Here is a 13529-nt window from a genome sequence, read left to right as displayed (position 1 = left end):
CTTGACAGGGTCTGGGTAGCAACATGCAGTACTGTACACTCCCACAGAGCATTCTTGGTGATGACAAACAGATCCAATAAGCTCTCAGTTTATGGCGATCTGAACTGTGCCTCCCTGGTTGATCAGCTGCTTTAATCTCTTCTGTGGGGAGTACAGCATATTACCAATAAGGCCGCTTGTCCTACTTTACACTAAACCACAGGTACCGTAGCTTTGATGGACAAAATTGATTCTGTGAATGTGAACTCCTAGCAATGAATAGAGGCACTTTTTAGGTTCAGAAAAGCCTCGGCCCTGCTTGTACTGCTACCATACAACTCCCAAACGGTGTGTACTAGAACCCGTGCTTAAAAAAGAAAAAGCCTGCAGTTCTTCTGAAGGTTGAAGAACTTGAAAATCTATTTTCACACTCTACACTCTAGGATCTCACATAAAGGTTTAGTGATGTCTCTATGTGGTGAGCTCAGAGGCCTTAGAAATAACTTGACTTTATGAAAACGGGTTTATGAAAACACTTTTAAAAACTATTTTTCCTTTGGAAGAGTGATGACTGGCGCATTGCTACCAGGCATTCAGCCTATTATCTGCACTTTGATATCTCAGATTTTGAGTGTTGAGTTTTTTGGTGTAATATTTCCATTAGTTTCTTTCTCTGCTGTAGAAGTAGGTGCTGTGTATATAAGGGTTTATTGAGAAATAGCTCGGTTCATGTTTTTACTAGTATAACAAGATTTACTGTAGCTATATACTCCTTGTCATCAGACCTCACTATAGTGCAGCAGACCATTTTTGCCTGTCACTGGCAATAAAGTATTTCATAGTTCATGTTCAGCTTGCAGTCAGACATTGTGATATACCTTCGCTTTTCAGAAAAGGTTCAATTTCAGATTTCCAGTAGAGAGGTCTCCTTTAGAATAATTTATTACTCACGGGTGACATTTTATTGACCTCACTGCATTTATAAAGACACTGGTCTAACAGTCTACACCCATGTCAGCTGCTCTGTGAGTCTGTACTTAGCCACAGTGGTGGTGTGAGCTAAAAGCTAATGTCAGCATGCTGACATGCTCACAGTAATAATGCTAGGCATGCTAAAGCTTAGCGTGTATATGGTTTACCATGCTCGTTATCTTAGATTGGCATGTTAGCATGGTGGGAATGTCATTAGTTTTGCAAGTTTTTAGTAATAAACCAAAGTTATAAGTTTGACCAGATGTTGGTGCTATATTGTAAAAAGCTATCCCAGTTCATCCTGAGGGGAGCATGAATGTTCAATATTCAGTAGTTGTCGAGAAATTTCACTCAGAGCCACAAAGGTGAACCTCATGGTGACGCTAGAGGATCAAAATCAGCAGGACACATCATCTGGGAACCATGAATGGCCGAACCAGATTTCACACCAGACCATCCAGTAGTTGCTGAGATATCATAGTCCTGACCAAAGTGGTGGACCAATCAACATTGCAACCTGTAGAGCCATGCTGCTAGCATTGCTAAAAAAAAAACCTTAACATCCTTAATCTCCAAATACTAAATATAAAGAGGATCAACTTTCAAGCAACTTATTTTAAAAACAAATCATGCAACTGGGGAAAACAATGTGCAATTTAAAAAAAAAAAAAAAAAAAAAAAAAAGGATACATGAAGCTGCTCGTCCATACATCCTCTGCTGTTATCTGTGCTTTTGAGGAAAATTGAAAATTTGCTTTTCCCTGTTGTCTGCCTGCGCAACAGAGAGCAGCAGTGTCTCAGCACTTCTTTGGATCAGGAAGTCATAATTCAGCCTTTGGGGTATGTAACTGTGTCACAAGTAGCATTGTCAGTAAATGAACTCAGCCCGCACTGTCAACATTAACTGGTGGTCCTGCTAAGAAAGGCTTTGTGACTTTGTCCCAGAGAGTTGCGCTCATGCTGTGTTCTACTGTCAGAAGCCATTCTATCTCTTTGCTCTTGGTCTCCATCTCTTAGACTGAGCACATACGCAGAGAGGAAGTGTATCATAAATGCATGCAGACAAGCTTGCCCATGAATCAGGGGAGATTAGATTTGTTCAGCGCGTACACACACACACACACACACACACACACACATACACATTCTCTCGGCTTCACCTTTTGTAAACTTTCCACTGCTACACTCTGTGTCATTCTTGTTGTCATTATAATTTCATCTGAGGAACCCTGCCAAGGCAATAATGAACTCAAGTCCTGAGGCAGTGGCCATGCTGAGTGGTTGTGAGCCATTCTGTCTGTGTGTGTGTGTGTGTGTGTGTTTGTTTGTGTGTGGCAGAGAGAAAATGAGAGGGAAGGTAAATGGAGGAAAAGACGGCATTAAAGAGGCGGACTGCCCAGATTTACGTGTCTTGTTTGTGTGCTTTGTGTGTGCGTGTGGTTCTTGTGAGCTGTGTATAATATTGTGCTGGTTTTAAATTAATCAGCGCAGTGGGGTGAATCATCTAAGCCGCTGTAATGTGTCGACTCCTTTATTCAATTTGAGCAGTAATCTTAGAACTCCCCACTGGCCTCCCTTCCTCAGCCCCCTACTACAAAGCTAGCTTAACTTAGCCACAGAGACACACAGAGGCAGAGGAATGCTAAAGAGATGAGCCATTTTTCTCTGGATCGAGATTACACTTAAACAAGTGCAGCCAGGCTAAATCTCTTCATTATATAGGTATCATGGTCAAGATGGACCCTGTTTGCTGCGGCGGTTTTTTCCTCACAGGGAACTTCAGCACCATGGAGAGCAGCTTGCAGTCGCCCAGTCTGTTTTCCTCTGAGACTTTTTCTGCGCTTGTCCTGTTGGACTGGAGGCTCTACACCTTTTGTGTGAGGTCAGTGACCCCCTAAGTTATATTAAAGAGACACAGACCTGAATGTGGTCTGAGGTGCTCTTACCTGAGATTTCAGTTTCTTGTCAAAACAGCAGGAGAGGAGCTTGAAACATCTTTTGAGTGTTGTTTTTTGGAACTGTGTTTACTCTCAATCAATTTCTCAGTAGTAAATAAAATCACAACTTTTATTTAGCAAAATTTAGTAAGTTATGTACAATTTTAAATCTTAATTATTCATTGATAATGGGGCTGCTCTAATAACAATTAATTAAATGCCCTACAGCCCTTTTCCAGAAGGTCTGAGCAGGTGGCCTGTTGGCAGAAGATAAATGAAAACGATAATATTAACCATTAGTAAAACCATTAGTTACAACCTATAAACCATTTATAAAGACCAATTTGTTGTACAGAACTACTTTGTCAGTGGACACCTTGAGATTGCAATGATCACGCTGCCTTAAAGGACATTTAAGACAAAATATATAAATGCCTCTACCCAAGTATACATGTACTTATACTCAATGGTGGAAGTAACTATGCCCAGGAATTTCTGATGCTGTTGTTGTTTTTGTGTAGTCTAGTTATGTATACTTTTGGATATTTTTTTGGTCAGTAACTCTTACTTTTTTCTGAGATAGTTCTCTCACTGAAGTTGTAATTACACACAGACAGGTGACAAAGGAAAAACCAACATAAAGTGACTTAGTAAGTTGTTGAGCCACCACGAGCCGCCAGATCAGCTTCAGTGCGCCTTGGCATTGATTTTTACTAGTCTCTGGAACCCTACTGGAGGGATGAACACCATTTTTCCAAAAGATATTGTCTAATTTGGTGTTGTGATGATGGTGGTGGAGAGCGCTGTCCAACACGTCGGTCCAAAATCTCCCATAGGTGTTCAACTGGGTTGAGATATGGTGACTGCGAAAGCCATAGCATATGATTCATATCATTTTCATATTCATCAAACCATTCAGTGACCCCCTCGTGCCCTATGGATGGGGGAGGGGGGGCATTGTCATCCTGGAAACGACGACTCCCATCAGGATAGAAACGTTTCATCATAGGACAAAGGTGATCACTCAGAAAAACTTTGTATTGATTTGCAGTGACCCTTGTGTCTTTAGGGTACAAGTGGATCCATACCATGCCAGCAAAATGCCCCCCGCCGCATAACAGACCCCCCCCGGATCCCCTCACTGTACTCAGGCCTTTACTGTTCCCTTGGTGTACGCCACACGTGCACTCGCCCATTTGTCGAGAATATGATGAGGGAGACTCATCTGACCACATCACTTTTTTTTCACATCTCTGTAGACCAGTGCCCACGGTTTCTGTACCACTGAACCCAAATGTGCAATCACCTTTGTAATGAGGGGTTTATGCACTTCAACCCTACTATAAGATCCCTCTCTGTGTAATTGTCGACGGACTGTTCTTGCCGACACAGTCTGATCACATCTTGCATCGACATTCTCAGTCACCTGAGAAAGAGTTACTCTTCTGTTTTTTCCTCACATATCGCACTAATGCGCAAGCATCACGGTCATCAAATGTGCACCGTCGACCACAATTTCCAACCCTATTGACTGAGGTCTCTTCCATAGATCTAAATGCAGATGTCAATTTAGTCACTGATCTTATTGAAACACGAGTTGAACAGACTTTGTGACCGAGGCTACGTCACAGAGCACGATTGGATATTAATTGCTTAATTGTACCATGCAGTGCACCTGTGTGGAAGCATCTGCGTTGGTTATGTTTCTCCACTCGTTTATTCAGGTTTTTCCCTTGGATTTGTCACCCGTCTGTACATCACAGAGTACGGCTGTGAGGGCATTGCAGTAAACAATGAATCACACCACCAGGCAACAGGCAGTGGGGGCCTGAAGGTTAGAGAGGAGGTTTGAAACTAGAAGGTCGCAAGGTCGATCCCTAGCCCAACATGATAAATCTTGGCACAGAAAGCCAAAGAGCCAAGGGTCCGTTGAACAAGGCACTTTAAAGATCGGACTGTAGTTGGACTGGGCTGATTAAGGTTTGAATCTGTGAAAAGTGTGTGAGTGTGGTCAGGGCATTTCTGGTAAAGACAGTTCGGCTCTCAGTGAAACTTCCCCGGGTAATTAAATGCTGAAAAAGAAATTTGCTGTGGCTTTAACTTTGCTTTGCATTTTTCTTCGTATTCTCTTAAACAAGCAAAACCTTTAACTTTCAAACAGTGTTCTATCTAACATTAACCTAGTAAACTGTATTAACCTGTACCTTTACTTATATAGCTTTTACCTTCACCATGGAGGTTGTTTTACAAATGTCTCACAAATGCGTGAAAAGGTAGCTCATGAGATTTCTGCCATCGTTCTTTAGAACTCGTTAAACTCCTGGAGACAGGTAGCTTTCCCTCTAGAAAGAGTCAGTGAAACTCGCCCACCATATTTCAAACTACAGAGTGTATTATTGCAACAGTTTAAGCCCCCCCTCCCCACCTCGCCCCTTCACGGCTGCTCTTCCCACCCCGCCCCACCGGGACCGGCGGCGGCAGGTGCCAAACCGCCCCCCGGGGACCCGCGCCGAGGACGCAGCCATGCCGAGCGACGACACTCCTCCGCCGGACCGCCGCCTCGTCTCATCCGTCTCCAGCGCTTCGCAGAGGAGGAAGATGCCGTGAGATTTCCCTCAGGCCCTCAACGGCACCTGGCTGTGAGTGAACCGGGGGGAAGAGAGGCAATAACCGACGGCGGATAATGACGTGATGGTTCCGCTTGTAGTGCGAGCAAAGGGGGGCTCTTGGCGTCTTTAACGACCGGTGCTGGGGAGGAAATCACCGGACTACTGTGTGTGTGTGTGTGTGTGTGTGGAGCCACGTACGACACTGGACCGACCGCAGTTAGAAGAAAAGAAACGGTCTTTCAAACAGGTTGCTGATATTTCTGAAAGGTAAGGAATCATGCATTTACAACCATCCGTGCGCCACTTTACGGCTCTGCGCATCAATTTATCCGCTTAATTGGGTAAAAATGAGGCCAATCAGGGATGTAGGAGCTGGTAAATTGACCTCCAGACACCACCTCAGTTAAACATCGGCTCTGTTTGTTTCAGGAAGGTATTAATCTACGTTTCTGTCCTTTAAAAGAAGTCGTGTACACTGTAGTTTGGCATTACTTGCAATGATGTGGATCCCTAATAAATAACAACAGCCCTACCGGACAGTAAGCTGAGAAATCGATTCTACCCTCCATCCAGTTCCTCCTTATAATAACTGAATATACAGTAGGCTGTTTGCATTAGACCAAGAAGAAGAAGAATCCCATTCAACATTTAATTTATAGAATTTGTGGGCAAAAAAAAATGTACATAAATCTGTATTTAATTTTGCATGACTATGACCACTTTCATAAAGATTTCTTTCAACATGATATATGGTTTGTATATTTAAGATTTCATACCAAACTAAGACATTTCTTACGGGGCAATATGAGCAGTGACAGAGTAAATGTATACGAGAGGTGGTGGATAAATGCAGGAGTGATGAATGAATGGATTTATTATTTGAAAAAAGACATCCATCTGACTGACTTTCTGCCCCCCCCTGAACAAACAGGCTCATTCGCCGTAGCTGCAATGCTGACCACATCACCGCTGGGGCCCGAGGCGTCTCTTGACATCATGGTTATTACTCATGTTGTGTCTCTTTTTTTTTTTTTTTCTTTTTTTTTTTTCTCTTCGCTTTCCCAGGGGGCTTTGCAGCACTATCGAGGATGCTATCCCCCAGATTGTGACTTCGACAGGTAAGGTGTGTGTTGGAGCGCGCTTATGAACAATATATCTCCGACATGCCCCCCACACAAACACATTTTTTTTTTTCCAACAGGTCAAAAGGGAGCCAGCTATAAACCTTTTGCTGCAAGGTTGTTAATGTGGTGTCTCTGATCCGCTCCGATCTCGCTCTGGGTGAACTGTTGTCACTGGTGTTTCAGCTCTTATCTTATAATTTGGCATTTTCTGCACAGAATTTAAGCCCTGCTCAGTCCACCAATCCAATTCTTGCTCATTCAACCATCAGTGATCCAAAATAAATAACACTGAGGTAATTAGGACTCCTGTTAGCCACTCCAAACACAGAAAGAGACCAGAGCGAGTGTACGCGTTGTCAGTCATATGGAAAAAACGGATGACTGAATTCCGTTTAGACTCTTTGAAAATGAAATCATCCACTTTTGCTCCCACCTTTTTTTTTTTCCTCCACTCCTTTGCTGCACTTGTTCCCTCCTGCTCTGGCGGTGGATGTCTCTGTCCTAGATGTGAATGTGTTCCTCTCCTCACACGCCGAGATGAGTGCTTTCAGAGGTGGACGAGGCAGAAAAGTCCCGATTTTACTACCTGGCTAAATTGCCCTGTGATGGAAAAATATTGTTAAAGGAATGATACTTGAATAATTGAAGCCCCGGGGCTTTAAAATTGCAGGGACTCGCTGTGATTTCCAGTGCAAAGTTGGAGGCCACCTCAACGAAATATTCATATCATTATTTAAGAATGGATATATCAAAGAGCCACTCAGGGACTGCCACCCTCTCGCTCCATCTCTCTCCCTCGCTTTTTGTGTAAGGTCTCTGTTTCCCATCTATCTCCTGTTGTAAAATCATCTCTCAGCTTCTCTATTTCCTCTTTTGAAAAGAAGTTAAAACTTATTTTATCGATATCTTTTATCTAACCTTCTTGAATGGGAGCTTGAAATGAAACGCTTTCAAAGCTTTCAAAATGATATTTTAAGTACAAATAACATACTGCCTCTGTTACATAGTTTCATCCTATTTATCTGCAACAATTTGCAGGTTCCCAGTTCTCAAAATATGAAGATTTGCTGCTTTATATCATTGTAAACTGAAAAGCTTTTAAACTGTTGGTCAGACAAGACAAGTTATCTGAAGACATCAATTTGGGCTTGGGGAACTTGTGATGGGCATTTTTCATTATCTTCAGACATTTTCATAGCTGCGGTCAGGAGATGGCTTAAAAACTTTGCTTTAGACGGTAAGCATAAAGACTGGAAACAATGGGAAACAGTGAGTTGGCTCTGTTCAAAGTTCAGAAAATCTGGGGTTTATAAGGGGGTTTATGTGCCAGACTATTTCTTGGCTGGGAGCAGTAACTTCCTGGAATCTCTGCCGATTGCCAGGCAGCCGTATGAAAATAAGAGTCCAGGAATTGCTGATCCCGGCCAAGAAATGGTTTGGCACATAACAACTGTGAAACCACAACCTCACGTTTTTAAACTTGGAATTTTTGTAAGGAATCAAGAAACAAGACATGTTAAGCTTTAGAGGTGCTGGTAGGAAGATTTTGTTTCAGACGACACTGCCTCCCTGTTTCCAGTTTGATTGCTAAGCTGGGCTAATCGGCTACTGGTTCCAGCTTCATATAGACAGTTATCATCTAGTTATCAGTAAGAACGCAAATAAGCGTATTTCCCCAAATGTCAAGTTATTATTTTAACTTGTATATAAATTGGGTTTTTCTAATTAAATTTCCTTTCAAAGCTTCTCTAGTTTTTGTGGTACAGTCAGACATCACATGGGAGAAAAAGCTCTTAATTTCGAAACACAAATTATCACCACATCATCCCCCTTGAAACTTCCGAGGGAAGCAGATTTTTTTTTACTTCTCCGGGTTTCGATCAGGGATAAGGGATGGATTGTTGGGTGGTGTATGTGTGTGTGTACCGAGTGCGTGCGTGCATGCGTGTGTGTGTGTGTGTGTGTGTGTGTGCGCGCACACGCGAAAACCGTGTGTTTCTGTGGGTTCGCATTTAGCTGACTGCTAGGATTGTTTCGTTTCCCACAGAGAAAACAAATTAAAATATGACACCTCTCTCAGCTGCCTCTCTCCTGCTTTTCAATGTGTCAAGAGATGAGCAAACTGCTAAATATAGTTCTGCGAGTGGGGTGAGAAACCTCTCCACTTCTCTCAACATATCTGACATTATGACGGTCGTATATAGGTGATGCTATGGTAGCTTGAACAAAGGCTTAATCGTCTCCACAGTTGTGTTTATAAGTATTTTTTGTGTGTTATAGAGAGAGACAGAGCAGAGAGGAAGAGCAAGAAAAAGAAATATTGATTTGTGTATTATAGCAGGGGGATATGGTTGAAAACAATATCCTAATTAATATTAATAAGACTATATTCTGATAGCGACAAATATCATGGCAGGGAAAAGTCACATTAAACAGTCAATGCAATGAACTGCATTCCAATGTTATGCATTACACCATTACATCAGACAAAACTGTTTTACACGTCAAACTTTTCTCTCTACTTTTTAGCTTCTTCTCATTTGAATGGTTATTTTAACACTGTCCTCGGTGTTCCTCAACACTGGAACACCAGACTCTCCTGGATAAGTCAACGCCGCTGCAGATTTAGTTATGGGTATCAGTTTTAGTTATTTTGACTTGTCCAATTTTTTTGTCATTCCTATGGAGAGGAATCCAGACAGAGGCTCGAATAAGGGCTGCAGCATATTCAAATTGCTTGTGAACAAAACAGTGATCCGTAGCTGTTGAATTTATCTAATATTAACCCAGAATGCGAAAAAGTGAAATGATTCCAGCTGCTGCATGTTTTTTCCAGTTTCAACAAAATGTACTCTTTAGCTTTAGCTTGCTGTCACTGGTGAACAAGTTTCAAGCCCTGTGATTGGATATTTCCTAAAAAAAAATCCTGCTTGGAAGCTAACATTGACTTCTCTGCTCATGTTTTTATGTCCACAAGCTTGCACCATTAACTTTTTTTTTTTTTTTATCGAAGAACCAGGCATTTTCTAAGGGAAGCAGACATCTTTTGTACTGATAATTAAGACGGGCTATTTCATTTCCATCCAATAAAGCCTTGGAAATGCTCCAAGTGGAAGTCACCTAACATTATCCGTGCAGAAAATGAACTGAGTCCCGTCCCCATCAGGAGTCAAACTGGGGACGTAGCAGTGAGATGGCATGGACCGTCGACCCCTTGGACAAGGCTCAGGGCTCAGTAACTTTTTGCATTAAATCATTATTTAAGACTACAGATTTGTCAAACATTATAATACAATATGCTCATACCACTGCCGTGCAGTTTAAAAAAATAATAATTTTAAATTATGGCCTTGCTGGACATTCAGTGTTGTGAGTTGAGTGACAGTGTTTCTGACTCTCTCTCTCACTCACACACACACACACACACACACACACACACACACACACACACACATATACTTATACACATTCACAAACAAACCACTTCCCATTGTCTTTTGGCTATCTTCAAAATCCCTGAAAATCTCAGGGATACACTTTCTCTTCATCCCTTCTCTTGTACAGCGAGGAAGTGGAGCCTTTAGTTACTGTCACTGAAGCCCATTTGACAGATACACAGAGTATAACTGGAGTCTACTGGTCACCAGGGACTCGTAAATTGAATGACTTAGGGGAGGTTTCGTGCACTGGAAATCAGATGCCTGTTGGCTCCTCTGGATCTTTCTCATCCCCCATCATCCCTGTCACTTGTCAAGTCAGTACCTGACAGGATTTTTGCCAGATCCTCTAACTGCTTTTACGCCACATTTCTAAATCTAAGGATGGTTATGTGTGTTCCTTTGCTTTGGATTTGTGTTTGCGTGTTTCCCATTTGACAGCTCTGAACCCACGGAGAGTCATACGTGAACTGCGTTGGTTAAGATACTCTGACAGCGTTAGAGTTGAGTCTCCCAACCTCTGTCACTTGGCGTCTTTGTCTCTCCAGTCTGTTGGAAACTCTCTAATCTGAGGCTTTACCTCAACGCTCCCTTTCTAGCATAATTTGGTTGCATGTTAGTCAAAATCACTTATTTTTGGTTCTAGAAAGATTCCATTACTTTGTCTGTGTTAATATACGTCAGAGAAGGCCGTCATTTCTGCATGCAGTCAGCTACAGCAGCTTCAGCGGACTAACACAGCTCTTAAATTTGAATTGATACTATAGACCAGGAGGGGAATGATGTACAGTGTGGTGAAAGAGGAGGATGGGGTTTAAGAGTGAATGGGAAACAAAGAGTGTAAGGAAGAAACGAGAAACATAAGGAGGACCGAGGAGACAGATAGTGAGCTAGAGAGGGAAGAGACGGAGAAATGGGGAGCAAGAGAGACTTGACATCGCTTTTAACAACATTACCGTGGCCCGTGGTGTATATAATTTAGTACGATGACGCAATGGAAGATACTGCACCGAGTGGGCCCACATGCTCATTTCAACACACACACACACACACATACACACCTCTCTGTGATTGTGTTAAATTTGTCAGAGATACTGATAAGATTTATCATCCTAGCCCTATCTTATCACAGTTTTTTAAGGGGTACACCCCAGTCGCCTCGCATTTTTGTTTCCAGTCAGGCAGCAAAAAGAGACACGCAGGGAAGAAACCTCTGGATGGATTTGACCGTAGGCGAGCTGGGGAACATGTGGCTTCACAGCCAGGCAGCAGACCAAATTACCCAACCCTAAACTAACATTTGTTTTAATGTTCTGGCTAAGTTTCGCCAGTTATGACATCACAACAAGTGCCAGAACATTTAAACCGTTTCATTAGGATACAAGACTAAAATTCACTCCAGATTACAGCCTTGGGAGGCTCACAGCTTTTAGAAAATTACATTAATACACCAGTAATGAGAAAGAAACTTGAGTTTTTCTATCAGTTTAATTGGGATAATTAAATGTTGTCCTTCCGCTGAGAAATATCTGGATGTTTTAGTTAATCAGCTTGAACAGTAGATAAACAAAGTCGCCTGGTGTTGTAATTACTATAATGGCAGCATTAAATGATTAATTCTGCCTGAGCTCAGCCATTTAAATTAGTCTAAATTAATGTCAAAATCATGCATTTTACGTACTGATATAATAGGTCATTCTCTTTGAGTTCGTTAATATTTGGATTGCGTGTTTATTTTATGTCTATTCCACACAACTAATTTATTGCTTTCTGTCCGACTGACCTGTTAAAAGAAGGTCTGTTCGAGACTAGACAGTACATTTACTGTGTGCATTGGAGATAATTATGTGCACAGACATTTTGATTCCTTTTCGTTTACAAAATGTTTGCACCTGTGTGAATCAGAGCTATTTGTTAAAGATTATTTAAAAGGCTGTAGGAATTTAGAAATCCCAATGCTTGACTTTAATTTGACATTGAGTGTTTGTGTATGAATGTACATATGTACTTTCTTGACTAAAGTATGTCTGTCAGATATCTTACAAGTCTTACATGCTCTCAGCGGGGCGTTAAATGTCATGTGTTTTTTGAATGGTGTGGTAAATGCATGTGTGCTCATGTGTCTTAATGACTATCAATATGCAGCGAATAATGTCCACACGATGACAATATTCCATGCAACTTGAAGAGGTGCTTTTTGAATCCGTCACAAAAAAACTAAAATGACAGGAGGTGCACGTACGCATCAGGTTTAGCGTGCTGAAACTACACTGCACATATGCATACAACATCCTGGCCATATGGCTACTGTGCACAGTAGGTGGTGGTGCATTCAGCATTCTAATTCAGCTTCATCGTGAGTGTCATTTTCACATCCAAAGAAGTCCTGTTGGAATTCTAATGGAAGTCTTATTATATATAATTCTTGCATATATTTTGGCCCTATGTTTATGGATTTTATTGCAAGATCAGATTCTAAGACAAATTAATATCAGTTAATAGTTTTAAGTCATTTATTTAGTCATAATCCCACATGTTAAATGGTTCCAGTTTCTGAAATGTGAGGACTTGGTACCTGTCTCTGTTTCATATCATTGTGAATTGAATACTTTGGGGTTTTTGGACTGTTGCTTAAACTAAATAAGTAGTTTGAAGTACATCACTTAAGGCCCTGGTGACTTCTAACCGTCACCAGTCATTATTTTCGACATTTTATAGGCTAAACGATTATTTGATTAATAAAAGAGCAGATTAATCACCAATGGAAATAATCATTAGCTACAGCCCTGTATCTCTCTCCAGCTAACCATCTCTCTTCCTGCAGGAGTTCCAGTGAGAGGACATTTTGAGAGTGATACTCCACAGGCCTGTCATGGTTTCCTACGTTCTCGCACTCCTCCATCTCTGCATCTCCCGCTGTCTTCTAATGTAGGTGTCCATCTCCTCTATCAGATGTTACTGCGCTTACTGGGCTTATTCGTTCTTTCCAGTAGTTAGATGAGAAGATCGATACCACTCTCGTACATTAAATGGACTATATGTACTTTTTTGCTATCGCCACATAGCCAACATTATCATTAACAGCTGTTTACTTACCAGTCCAGAAGAAACATCGCAAGTTCAGCATCAAACTTCATTTCTTTCCTCGCCAAGAGCTGTCTCCAGCCTTGGAAAGCAACACCAATGTTAACTCTTGTTTTACTTCTACTTCTATCATTTCTTTTTTTTTTTTCTACTGAAGTTAACATGCTAACAAGCTAGCTCCAGCCCAGCCAGCCAGGATCGTCACTTTCAGACAGCAACTCACTGTAACGTCCAGGCTGCCCCGAAGAGGTTGCGCTGCTCATAAGGCGTATTATAACCTCTTTTCTTGTAAACGCAATGATGGCTGAAGCTCTTAGCAAGCGACCATCACCATTTCCCCCTCCCAGCGAGAAACCACGTCCAGTGGCAGAGAAAACTTACAAATAG

The sequence above is a fragment of the Xiphias gladius genome, chromosome 10, assembly GCF_016859285.1.
Source record: "Xiphias gladius isolate SHS-SW01 ecotype Sanya breed wild chromosome 10, ASM1685928v1, whole genome shotgun sequence".
In the NCBI taxonomy this organism is placed as follows: domain Eukaryota; kingdom Metazoa; phylum Chordata; class Actinopteri; order Istiophoriformes; family Xiphiidae; genus Xiphias; species Xiphias gladius.
Note: the sequence above shows the minus strand (reverse complement) of the source record.